General features: G+C 47.0%; 1 long non-coding RNA gene across 1 annotated transcript in view; it reads right to left on the reverse strand.

Annotated features, from left to right (window-relative positions):
- LOC107000414 (uncharacterized) overlaps nucleotides 1–10465 on the reverse strand; it is a 62673-nt gene that overhangs the window by 16529 nt on the left and 35679 nt on the right. Inside the window, exon 4 of the long non-coding RNA XR_013399879.1 lies at nucleotides 9190–9292. This is a non-coding gene — a long non-coding RNA (uncharacterized LOC107000414). The remainder of the gene's footprint in view (nucleotides 1–9189; nucleotides 9293–10465) is intronic.

The raw sequence follows: 10465 nt of genomic DNA on the forward strand, positions 1-10465 counted from the left end.
CCTTCACTTAATGATCCCTTTCCAAGTTTTATTTTAGGCTCGGCGCACCTATAATCCCAACACTTTGGGAGGCCGAGGTAGGCGGATCACTTGAGATCAGGAGTTCGAGACCAGCCTGGCCAACAGGGTGAAACCACATCTCTACTAAAAATACAAAAATTAGCTGGAGGTGGTAGCCTGCGCCTGTAATCCCAGCTACTCTGGAGGCTGAGGCAGGAGAATCGCTTAAACCGGGAGGCAGAGGCTGTGAGTCGAGATCATGCCACTACACTCCAGCCTGGGCAACAGAGCAAGACTTCGTCTCAAAAAAAAAAAAGTAAGTTTTATTTTAGTGTCAAAATCACAGTATGCAGATACGACTGTATGAAAGAAGAAAAAAAAAATCAGAATAAAAGACAAGAAATTCCAATTTCCAAAGGGCCAGAAGAGACAAGTTATAACTAGATATTCTAAAAGGTTATGGCTTATCTTTGACAACATACTCATCCTAATGGTTGAAGACAGATCCAGGTTTCATGGGACCCGAACCTTCTATAATTTTTGGAGCCCCCTTTTAGAAAAAGAATGTAAAATTAAATGTACAAAATCTGGCACAAATGTGAATGTTTATTCAAAATGAGAAAAGGAAAAGAAATTATAACAGATTATAAATTTTTTTTTTTTTTTTTGAGGCGGAGTCTCGTTCTCTCACCCAGGCTGGAGTGCAATGGCCGATCTCAGCTCACTGCAAGCTCTGCCTGCTGGGTTTACGCCATTCTCCTGCCTCAGCCTCCCGAGTAGCTGGGACTACAGGCGCCTGCCACCTCGCCCGGCTAGGTTTTTTTTGTATTTTTTAGTAGAGACGGGGTTTCACCGTGTTAACCAGGATGGTCTCGATCTCCTGACCTCGTGATCCACCCGTCTCGGCCTCCCAAAGTGCTGGGATTACAGGCTTGAGCCACCGCGCCCGGCCTATAAATTTTTTAAAGTTGACAAATATCACATCACAAAATCCAGATAGATAACATAGTATTTTAATTATTTGAATGCCTGGAACATTTCTCTTTTTCCTTTTTTATTTTTATTTTTTTTGAGACAGAGTCTTGCTCTGTCGCCCAGGCTGGCGTGCCAGTGGCGTGATCTCAGCTCACTGCAGCCTCCGCCTCCCAGGTTCAAGCAATTCTCATGCCTCAGCCTCCCAAGTAGCTGGGACTACAGGCGTGTGCCACCACGCTCAGCTAATTTTTGTATTTTTAGTAGAGATGGAGTTTTCCCATGTTGTGATCTGCCCGCCTCAGTCTCCCAAAGTGAGGTGTGAGCCACGATGCCTGGGCTTCCTACTTTTTGGGGAACATTTTTTATCGTCCTTCATATGACAGTGGTTTTACACTACCATTTTATATCGAGAAAATAAAGAAAACTCAGTGTTTCTTCTCAAGTACCTTCCTGGTAGAATAAAACTCCCTCCCCTTCTTTTTTGGAGACAGGGTTTTGCTCTGTTGCCCAGGCTTGAGTGTAGTGGCATAATCATGGTTCACTGCAGCCTTGATCTCTTGGGCTCAAACAATTCTCCCGCCATCACAAGGTCAGGAGATCGAGACCATCCTGGCCAACATGGTGAAACCCCGTCTCTACTAAAAGACAAAAAATTAGCCAGGTGTGGTGGAGCGCACCTGTAATCCAAGCTACTCAGGAAGCTGAGGCAGGGGAATCTCTTGAATCTGGGAGACGGAGGTTGCAGTGAGCTGAAATCATGCCACTGCACTCTAGCTTCGTGACACAGCAAGACTCCATCTCAAAAAAACAAAAACAAAAACAAATACCAATTCTCCTGCCTCAGCCTCCTGGGTAGCTGGGACCACAGGTGGGCACCATCATGCCTGGCTAATTTTTTTTTTTTTTTTTGAGATGGCATCTAGCTTTGTAGCCCAGGCTGGAATGCAGTGGCGCAATCTCAGTTCACTGCAAACTCCGCCTCCCGGATTCAAGTGATTCTCCTGCCTCAGCCTCCCAAGTAGCTGGGATTACAGGCGCCTGCCACCACGCCTGGCTAATTGCTGTATTTTTAGGGGGTTTCACTGTGTTGGCCAGGCTGGTCTCGAACTCCTGACCTCATGATCCGCCCGCCTCGGCCTCCCAAAGTGCTGGGATTACAAGAGTGAGCCACCATGCCTGACCTTTTTTTTTTTTTTTTGAGACAGAGTTTTCGCTCTTGTCGCCCAGGCTAGAGCGCAATGGCGTGATCTCAGCTCACGGCAGCCTCCACCTCCCAGGTTCAAAGTGACTCTCCTGCCTCAGCCTCCCGAGTAGCTGGGAGTACAGGCACCCGCCACCACGCCCAGCTAATTTTTGTACTTTTAGTAGAGATGGAGTTTCACCATGTTGGCCAGGATGGTCTTGATCTCCTGACCTCGTGATCCGCCTGCCTTGGCCTCCCAAAGTGCTGGGATTACAGGCGTAAGCCACCACGACTGGCCTATGCCTGGCTAATTTTTAAATTATTTTGTAGAGACGGGGTTTCACCATGTTGCCCAGGCTGATCAAAATCCAAACTCCTGGGCGCAAGTGATCTTCCTGCCTCAGACTTTTTTTGGATCTGGCCAAGGGTTGAGTTTGGAATACGTTTACTTTAGGTTTATCTATTTATGTGGTTTGCAGTCACTTCCATGGGCAGTTCAAATATAGATAACTGTCCTGATATAGGAAAGGCTGCCATGGCACAAAGTTGCAGGAGCAGAGGTGGGATCATGATATATAGGTGTCCTATAAGTCTGTATCAGAAGTACATGAGTAAAGTAAGACAAACGAGGTTTAAAATGATCATAGTTAGAAGCTAGTCTATGGAAAATTCTTTCAATCATTAAAACTATAAAAATGGAAATGGAGGCCAGGCACTGTGGCTCATGCCTGTAATCCCAGCACTTTGGGAGGCTGAGGCGGACAGATCACCTGAGGTCAGGAGTTCAAGACCAGCCTGGCCAACACGGTGAAACCCTATCTTTACTAAAATTACAAAACTTAGCAGGGTGCGGTGGCACACGCCTGTAGTACCAGCTACTCGGGAGACTGAGGCAGGAGAACTGCTTGAACCTGGGAGGCAGAGACTGCAGTAAGCCAAGATTGTACCACTGCGCTCCAGCCTGGGTAACAGAGCGAGACTCCATCTCAAAAAACAACAACAACAACAAAAAATAAAAACGTTGCCTTAACTGATTATGATTACAATTAAAATTTCTGAATTTTGTAAATTTTATAAAAACATGACTCCTCCCAGGGGTTTGGAAGAGAATATGGGCAACTAGGATCCTTAAAGGGCACACTTCATTTGCTTCATGGGAGATATCCGTTTCCACTACAGAAATGTCGGCCTTCCCAAGCCAAAATCTGTCTTTTCATCCTCTAAAGTAGCAGTATCAAGGTAGCTCTCCTTGGGTTATACCATGAAAAATAATGTAAGAACTCAACACCTTGGAAAAGCCATGAAGAAGGGAAAGATAAGGCTGGGTGCAGTGGTCATGCCTGTAATCTCAGCACTTTGGGAGGCCGAGGTGGGTGGATCACTTGAAGTCAGGAGTTCAAGACCACCCTGGCCAACATGGTGAAACCCCGCATCTCTACTAAAAATACAAGAATGAGCTGGACGTGGTGGCAGGCACCTGTAATCCCAACTACTTGGGCGGCTGAGGCAGGAGAATTGCTTGAACACAGGAGGCGGAGGCTGCAGTGAGCTGAGATTGTGCCACTGCACTCTAGCCTGGGTGACAGAGTGAGACTCCATCTCAAAAAGAAAAAGGAAAGATAAGAAATGGTGGCTGGGCGCAGTGGCTCACGCCTGTAATCCCAGCACTTTGGGAAGCCGAGGTGGGGGGATCACGAGGTCAGGAGTTCAATACCAACCTGGCCAAGATGGTGAAACCCCGTCTCTACTAAGATACAAAAAAAAAAAAGGAAAGAAGGAAATGGTGTGCAGTTCAGAAAATCAGACAAAAATAAAAAATAAAAAACCTGTAAGGATTCTTACTGCACATTGCAACCCAAAATACATTCCAGATGCAGCAAAGGGTTAAATGTTAAACAAGCCATTGAGAAACAAAATCAAAAAGAAAACATCAGATATTCTCTCTGAGACTCAATGCAATGGGTATCGTCACAAAGACTGACATTTGACCAAGTGAAAATTTTAAACCCCAAAATTAAAACACTTTAGAAAAATTTAAGGCAAACAATAATCTTAGACAAAAGGAAAACTACTTGGAGCAAACATGACAAACCAGGGTTGAGAATCCTTACCATAGCTCAGCACTGTGGCTCAGGCCTGTAATCCCAGCACTTTGGGAGGCTGAGGCAGGAGGCTCACTTGAGCCCAGGAGGTCAAGGCTGCAGTGACTGCATTCCATCCTGGGTGACAGAGCTCTTGCCCTGTCTCAAAAATGAAAAAAGAAACAAACAAACAAAGAGAACCCTTACTAGTGTAATAGAGCTTGTAAATCAGAAAGAAATCACTATGACTGAAAAGATATGGAGATGATTCACAGTGACCAGTGTCCAATCATTCTGAAATTGTAAGGTGTTCAATCTCACTAATAAAAAATGCAGATTAAAAACCTAGACTACAGGAGAATGGTGTGAACCCAGGAGGCGGAGCTTGCAGTGAGCCGAGATAGCACCACTGCACTCCAGCCTGGGCGGAAGGGCTAGACTCCGTCTCAAAAAAAAAAAAAAGAAAAAGAAAAAAAAAAACCTAGGCTAGTCTTCACCCATCAAATGAGGAAAGATTGGCCGGGCGCGGTGGCTCAAGCCTGTAATCCCAGCACTTTGGGAGGCCGAGACGGGCGGATCACAAGGTCAGGAGATCGAGACCATCCTGGCTAACATGGTGAAACCCCGTCTCTACTAAAAATACAAAAAAAAACTAGCCGTGCGAGGTGGCGGGCGCCTGTAGTCCCAGCTACTCCGGAGGCTGAGGCAGGAGAATGGCGTGAACCCGGGAGGCGGAGTTTGCAGTGAGCTGAGACCCGGCCACTGCACTCCAGCCTGGGCGACAGAGCGAGACTCCGTCTCAACAGAAAAAAAAAAAAAAAAAAATGAGGAAAGATTAATTAACACAAAATTGCTAACACTTGCTGTGGCTGCGGACTGGGTAAAACAAGCTCACCAACACCACAATCGCCGGCACGTGAGCACTTTGGTAATCTGCTTTCACAATATCTACCCATGCTGTCAGTCCCAGTAATTCCACTTCAGAGAATCTATTTCAGGAAATTCTCACAACTGCAGAGATGTTTATGTAGAAAGTATTAAATACAGACCTATTGAAAATTGAGGCAAAATAAAAGAGAGAGCAACAGGGAAGGCAGTATCTCTCAGGACCTGTGTGGACATCTACATGCACTTATCTGATGGTGGAAAAGAAAGAATATACACCTAATTGTCATCACTGCTAATGCTGAAGGGAGGGCTCAGGGGAGGGGTCTTCGCTTTTTCTTTGTGTGCCTCTCAAAGGTTTAACTTCCCATCCTGAACATGGTATATTTGCTCTTGTAATTTAAACGATATTCCGAGAGGTAAGAAAATTCCCACATATAAAAAGGATGAAACCATGCAAATGAAATCTGATCCCCTTCCATTCTATAGCCCTGACCCTAGTAAAAAGAATGAAGAAAATATGCTCATTAAGCTCCCTGGCCACACAATGGCCAACTCAGACCTGCTGATTTCTACTGCTCTGATTGGGGATGCCATACCCAGCTGTTTCCGGGTCCGAGCGCAGACTCCCAGTCTTCCAATGAAGCCTAGGTGTCAATGAGTGGTAATATTTCATAAGGAGCCTTTTCTGAACTGTAGGTCTCAAGAGTGGGACCTACAGTGGAACCTATATTCAGTACACTATGCTGTAAACAGATGTGCTGTTATCCAGGCTTTCTTGTTCCATTTCTGGAGCACAGGCAGAGTAATTTAGGATCTTTTTTTTTTTTTTTTTTTCTGAGATGCAGTTTCACTCTTATTGCCCAGGCTAGAGTGCAATGGCAAGATCTCGGCTCACTGCAACCTCCGCCTCCAAGGTTCAAGCGATTCTCCTGCCTCAGACTCCTGAGTAGCTGGGATTACAGGCACGCGCCACCACGCCCAGCTAATTTTGTATTTTTAGTAGAGATGCGGTTTCTCCATGTTGGTCAGGCTGGTCTCGAACTCCCTACGTCAGGTGATCCGCCCACCTTGGCCTCCCAAAGTGCTAAGATTACAGGCATAAGCCACCACGCCTGGCCAATTTTTGAGACAGGGTCTCACTCTTTCACGCAGGCTGGAGCACAGTGGCACAATTATACCTCACTGCAGCCTCAACCTCCTGGGCTCAAGCCTTCCTCCACCTCAGCCTCCCAAGTAGCTGGAACTACAGGTATTTGCCACCATGCCCAGCTGATTATTTTTTGTTGAGACAGGGTCTTGCCATGTTGCTCAGGCTGGCCTCAAACTCCTGGGTTCAAGAGACCTTCCCGCCTCGGCCTCCTGAAGTGTTGGGATTACAGGCATGAGCCATCAGACCTAGCCAGATAGTTTTGGTTTGTTTTGAGACGGAGTCTTGCTGTCGCCCAGGCTGGAGTGTAGTGGTGTGATCTCAGTCCACTGGACCCTCTGCCTCCCAGGTTCAAGCAATTCTCCCGCCTCAGCCTCCCCAGTAGCTGGGATTAGAGGTGTGAGCCACTGCACCTGGCCAATAGTTCTTGAGTGAAATTAAAAGTGCTACTCCAGAGGCAGGGCATGGTGGCTCACACCTTTAATCCCAACACTTTGGGAGGCCAAGGCAGGAGGATCACTTGAGCCCAGGAGTTGGAGGCCAGCCTGTACAACACAGCGAGACCTCACCTCTACTAAAAACTAAAAAAAAACAAAAAAGGCCTATCTTGGCTTTCAACATGCCTTTCTCACCGAGCTTAATTATTTCTAGCTCTCGATGTGAAGTGAGAGATTTGCAACACATTCTTACACTTGAACACTTAGAGGCCACTGTAGGATTACTAATTGCAAACAGCTGGTTGGTGGAGCGGTCAGAACGCATACAATATTGATGGATTAAGTTTGCTATCTTACACAGGCATCACTCATGACCCCCCAAAACAATTACAATAGTAACATCAAAGATTACTGATAGCAGATCACCATACTAGAAATAATAACAACAAAACTTTGAAATATTGCAAGAATTACCAAAATGTGGCACAGAGACACAGACTGAGCATCCTTTTGGAAAAATAATGCCGGTAGACTTTGCTCGACGCAGGGTTGCCAAAATCCTTCACTTTGTAAAAAATGCAGTACCTGCAAAGCGCAAAAAAGCAAGGCACAATAAAACAAAGGGTGTGCCTGTTTTCTTTGACTCTCACCAAAGCCTTGTATTTCCACAACATGAGAAAAGGGAGGCTCAGAAGGTGTGGATGATTATCCTAAATCACCTGGCTAGCAACCAAGTCCCAGGGCCACAGCCTTCCCACCATAAGGCACTGTCGCCCAAAGCCTTCAGGACTAAGGTTGGCTGTAGGTTTTCCAGCTGTAGGCACACAGCCAGACACAGGCGGGCACTCAGGAATTAGTTACGTGAGTAAATACCCAACAACTAGGAGAGAGCTAGGCAAATTATGGTTGACCAACAAGACACTACAAGACTTTTCAGGAGGAAGATGTGGAATTCCACTTACCAACATTAGATGAAAATGCAGAACCTAACATAACAGCCACAAATCTCCCTAGATCTCAGAGGCGGGTCTCCATCCGCCCAGCCTCAATTACCCAGAGCTGAGTCACCAACTATCCTCCCTCAGTCTCTCCCCAGCTCTCCACAGGAACCAGCTGGGGCTCTCTACTGCCCACACTGCCAAATCCAAATTCTTTATGCTGGCCTTCACGGCCCTTCCATCTCACCCAATCCAGTTGTTTCCTGAACACTTCCACTTTCCCTGGCCTTTGCTGGACTCTTCCCTCTACGCCACAGAACCCCATCTTCTCCTTTATCCTGAGACACGACTTGGCTCATGTGGATTCTCAGTAAATGCTGGTGCCTTTCCCCACTTCCATCAAAAATGGAGCAGTGGCCACGTGCAGTGGCTCACACCTGTAATCTCAGTACTTTGGGAGGCCGAGGCAGGCGGATCACCTGAGGTCAGGAGTTGAAAACCAGCCTGGCCAACATGGCGAAATTCCGTCTCTACTGAAAATACAAAATCAGCCGGGTGTGGTGGTTGCATGCCTGTAATCCCAGCTACTCAGGAGGCTGAGGCAGGAGAATCGCTTGAACCTGGGAAGCAGAGGTTGTAGTGAGCTGAGATCTTGCCACTGCACTCCAGCCTGGGCAACAAGAGCGAAACTCCGTCTCAAAAACAAAAAGGAAATGGCTCGCCTTTTTTTTTTTTTTTTTTTTTTTTTTTACAGTGGATTTATTCATTTGAACCTACGTGATTACCAAGTTCACTAGAAACTGGCAGGATGAACCTGGAGCCTCATATCCCAGAGCCTCCGGTTTGGGTTTTTCTGGCACGGAGGCAGGGAACTGACTTAGATGACCTGGGCAGCCAGGCTGGTCTCGGCTTGGATGCCTTTCCACCTCTCCTTCCTCTCCTAGTCTATCCCCAGCTCCCTCCCAGGGTCAGGACCCCAAACTCGTATTAGGCAAGTCTCTTCTTCCCTTAGTGACCCAGTTTCTTCAAACATGGGGAAAAAAGGTGGGGGGAGCTTCTTACCACAATATTTTTTAATTTAGAAAGAGGGGGAGAAGGCTGGGCTCACACCTGTAATCCCAACACTTTGGGAGGTTGAGGCGGTGGATCACTTCAGGTCAGTTCAAGATCAGCCTGGTCAACATGGCAAAACTCCGTCTCTACTAAAAACACAAAAATTAGCTAGGCATGGTGGTGGGCACCTTTAGGCTGAGGCAGGAGAATCGCTTGAACCCGGGAGGCAGAGGTTGCAGTGAGCTGAGATCGCCCCACTGCACTCCAGCCTGGGAGACAGAGTAAGACTCTGTTTCAAAAAAAAAAAAAAAAGAAAAGAAAAAAAGTGGGGGAGAGAAAAATGACAATAAAATAACTTATCACTTTGAAAAAGTTTTCCCACTAAAGTTCTCACCAAGTATGTCCAAAGTCCCTCCATGTTGGGACACTGTAAGCTGTCAATAAACACACCTTGGCCATGCCCCTACATTAGCGTGCACCAACTTACCCCATTTTCAGAGCCTGCAGTAGAGAGGTCTCAGAGTTGCTATAATGGGCCAGCTCCTGGTGAGGGGTATTTAGCTGTTTGCAATCTTCCCGAATGAACAGTTCTGCAAAGAATAATCTTCTATAAGCATTTATCATTGTTGTACAGCTACTTCTAAACACAGATTCCTAGAAGTGGAATTACTGGCTTAGAGAATCCACACATTTTAAATTCTGATACTTACTAGTTGAGAAACTTTACACAGTAATTCTCAAACTCTCATTGCACTAAGGCTTTACCTGTGAAGCTTGCTTACGTGCAAAATCTGATGGGCTACCAGCCCCCCTTCACCCCTACCCCGTCCTCCAGGAGGAAGGTCTTTGTTATGCAGCTCTCAGGTGGAGGTGGAGGCAGTCACTCCCTTCCATTTCCCCAACCTCATCTAGCACCAGACTTGGGAAGAACTGGTCTAAGGGGCTGCTGCAGGCACAATTTATAGTGCGGTCTCTGCCTCTAGCCCAGGCCCCCAGTGGTTTCCCCAGAAAGGGCAGTGTGGCTCTTAGGCATACAGGAGAAAAATGCCTAGTGCAGAGTTCAAGCTCAGCAGCCACTACCGGAGCCCCCTCTCCAGGCTCACCTGATCCCACCCGTTTCCCCCTGGGGCTCCCCTCTTCTGAAGGTCCCTGTCCCATACATTTCCTAGAGGCCAAGGCCCATTGGTTTTACATTTCTTACCTAAGGCAACCCAGACATGGCTTTTTCTTTCAGAGGGCTGTGGGGGAAGCACCATTTATTCGGCCAAGAAAATTGTTTCTGACCCACACTCTGGGCCTCAGTTTCCCTGTCTGTGAAATGGAGAGCAACGGGCAGTGCCACTGACATTTCACCCGCTGCTGTGAGGAGGTTTTTAACATTTGCAGGAAGTTTGGCTTCTATGGGGTGTCCAGGTGAAACCTTAACAATCTTTTAATCGGCGTTCTGATTGGCTTAAGGCTTGCTTGCGAAAAATTAACGAGTATTGTTCCTAGAGTTCTCCCTTGCTAAAGGGCCATTAAGACCAAAAGCTGTTTTCAAGGCGATTTACAAGCTCAGGGGCCCTAGATAGATATCTGGGCCCAGCCGTGCCCGGGTACAGGGCTGGGGGGCGTGGGGGTGCCCTAGGAGATTGGTTAACAGGTATTTCACAGTATGTGGTACCCACAGCAGACAGCGGGTGAAGAGTGTACTGACCCGGGTGGGGGAGGCCAAGGAAAACCTTCTGGAGTAGGGTGTAACCGGCAGAAGAGGAAAAAGAAAC

The sequence above is a fragment of the Macaca mulatta genome, chromosome 10 (genome assembly GCF_049350105.2).
Source record: "Macaca mulatta isolate MMU2019108-1 chromosome 10, T2T-MMU8v2.0, whole genome shotgun sequence".
NCBI classification, from domain to species: Eukaryota; Metazoa; Chordata; class Mammalia; order Primates; family Cercopithecidae; genus Macaca; species Macaca mulatta.